The following is a 3,276-nucleotide window of genomic DNA, read 5'->3' on the forward strand; positions in this document are numbered from 1 at the left end:
ACTTAACATCTGTATTCAGATAACTTGCACATTTATATTTCTATCAAAGACTCCTCTTCCAAACTCCAGATCCATAAAGCTAAAGCCTATTTAAAAAAGGAAAAAAGATCTATTTATTGATTTGTGAGACAGTGAGAGCACAGCATGAGGGACAGAAGGGGAAGGAGAACCTCAAACAGGCTCTACAGTGAGCGTGGAGCCTGACTTGGGGCTCGATCTCACCACTCAGATCAAGACCTGAGCTGAAACTCTTGGTTTGTCTTAACCAACTGCATCACCCAGGTGAACCAAGCTAAAGCTTATTAAAATCTTCTCTTGATTATCTCTGTAAGCCACCTCAAACTGACCTTATCTTCTCTTACCCCTGGTTCCTCTTCTAGCGACTCTCACTTCGGTGAGTGGCTTCATTATGCATCCTATTACACAAGCCAGGACACTAAGGGTCCGTCTGACAGTCCGAACAGGCCCCTCTTCCTCAAATTTCTTATCCATCCACCACCAAGTTACATCAAATATTACCTTCTTAATATATTCTCTCATCTCTACCATCACCTCCTACTGTTAAAGCTACCATAATGAATTCCTTCCTCAATTACAATCACTTCTCACCTAGCATACCTTTTACTACCCTAGATCTTCTTTAATTTAGTTTTGAGATTTTACCAAGTGATCTTTTTTTTTTAAAAAGTATATTTAATCATGTCACATAAGCAAAGCTTTCCATTGCTTTTAGGATAAAGGCAAAACTTGTCCTCACAGCTTGTAAGGTCCTTCATGGTGATGGCCCTGTCTACTTTTCTAGTTTTACCTCATGCCACACTCTTTCTCTGTTTTGTTCTCCAGGCATGCAAATCTTCTTTCTGTACCTTTTCTTTATTTTGCTCTCTCTCACCATGGGATTTTTTTTTTCCTTCAATGTGGCAAGAATCTATCATTTTTATCTATTTAACTCTTCTTCAGTTTCAAAGTAACACCATTTTCTTCATGGAAACCTTCCTTGATCTTCCTAAATAAGTCCAATTCCCCTCTAATAGAAATTCATAATACCACATACCCTTACTTTGTTTCACTTGCTCCATTTGAATTTTCACATTTATTTGTATTATTATTTGTCATTCCTTTTAGATTGTAAAGTCTGTGAAAGAAAGACATTCTCTGTTTTTACTCATCATTTAGGGTGGTCTGAATGCTTGTGTGCCCCCAAATTTTATATGTTGAAATCCTAATCCCCAGTGTGATAGTATTAGGAGGTAGAACCTTTGGGAAGTGGTTAGGTCATGAGGGTGGAGCCCTCAGGAATGAAATTCATGCCCTAATGAAAGAGAATCTAGAGAGCTTGCTCACCCCTTCCATGAGAGGGTACAGGGAGAAGTTGGCAATCGGCAACCCGGAAGAGGGCCTTCACCAGACCCGAATCTGCCAGCACAATCATGGACTTTCCAACCTCCAGAACTGTAAGAAATAAATTCTGTTGCTTATAAGCCAACCAGTCTATGGTATTTTCTCATAGCAGCCTGAACAGACAAAGACATCATTGTACCCCCAGTATCTTTTTGACGGTACTGAGCACATAGAAGGTGTTCAACTATGACTTGAATCTTGTTGAAAGAATCAACCTTTGATAATCTTACACTGCTTATTTTAAACACGTTTCAAGATGACAGATTTAATGAGTATGTATGCCTCACTTCAGGTAATATTGATTAATTATTATAAGGGATTTAATGAGTATGTATGCCTCACTTCAGGTAATATTGATTAATTATTATAAGGATTGTCCATCTCAAAGAGATACTGAAAAAAAATAGCTTAGAGAAGACAGGAAAATGAGAATCTCATTTCCTAAGATCATACATGCCCTTCTTTCTTCACTCTTGTATAAATTCTCTGTCTGTCCTTAGATCAGTTTCTAAGTCGGCTACTCAAAAGAACTTGTGTATTTCTGGCTGCTTCCTCAAAACATCATGTTTCATTTGGGAAGAAGAGGGGAATTAAAGGCATCTGAGGCTTCATCTCTGGCTTTGATTTGATTATTCCTCATTGTTCTATAAACAGTTGTGTAAAAATAATAAGCAAACAAAGCATAACAATAAAAAATAAATCTTTGTAAGTATAGTGCTGGGTTATGCAAACTAACATGGTGAAAGAAAAAAAAATGTGCAAAACTTCGATTCAACTCTACAAAGGTCTTGTAAAAACATGTGAGACTTATTTTGGTTTGAGGACATAAACAAAAGTACTTACTTTGCTTTAAAATAAAATTTATGACCAATCCATTTTTTCTTATGTTTGCTATCAACTGCTACAAGTATTATCAATTCATGGGCTCTGACTTGAGTGAATGGAAAGGGAGGCCATGTCAAGTGGATTGACATAAGTGTAATAATCTCAAGCAAAGATGGCCATAGGTTTAGAATATCTAGCCAGTGATTTAAAATACTTTATAGATTATAGTCAAGTGGAAAAAAAGAATAAAGTTTTTATAAATTGCTTTAATTTACCAAAAAAACCCACAAACAAACAAACAAAACCTCTCTTTTCTTTTAGAGAAGACTTCTAAATGTTATTCAGATGGCTTTGACAAACATAAAAAACATTTCAAATCACGTCTCTTGTGTGTCTCAAACAATGCAATTGTTGAAGCCTCAGTTCTAAATTGTCTTTATATGATTCTACATTGGCAGAGTAGGCCTGGAACACTTAGCAGTTAAAATTCATTCATAGACTCTGTGTTCTGTGTTTTGTAAGAAGGCATTGTATTCCAGTGGAGACTCCTATGGACAGAGGCCATACAGATCCCACAGACTGGTGAGAGTAACTTAACGTTTCTTAACGTGAGAGTCTCTAATGTGTTCTTTTGGAGAATTAGATAAAGAATACATTTATCATAGCATGAATGAGATAATTACAGAAGAAATAATTTGGGGAAATATTTGGTGTGTATTAGGACTTCAAAAAATATTCGTTTCTTTTTTCTTAGTATTAGCCTCTGAGAGATGATTGTATGAGAACATGGGTTAGATCACAGGTTCCTTCCTGTATGATTATGAGTCAAAGTTAAAAGCAACACTTCATAGAGGTCAACCAAAAGATATTTTCCAAATTCATATACACAAAGTTTTGTTGCCACTGTAAACAATTCCTGTCACACAAAGAAAAATGCTATTTTTTATTACATCATAATAAAGAGCTACTGTCTTCTCTCAGTCTGGATTCTTTTTTTTTTTTAATAGCAAAAACAGTGGTTCTCCTAGAGATTAAGAAAAATATTATATT

This window comes from Eumetopias jubatus, unplaced genomic scaffold (genome assembly GCF_037043125.1).
Source record: "Eumetopias jubatus isolate StellerSeaLion01/CBP00866 unplaced genomic scaffold, mEumJub1_p1.0 scaffold_1, whole genome shotgun sequence".
Taxonomy (NCBI): domain Eukaryota; kingdom Metazoa; phylum Chordata; class Mammalia; order Carnivora; family Otariidae; genus Eumetopias; species Eumetopias jubatus.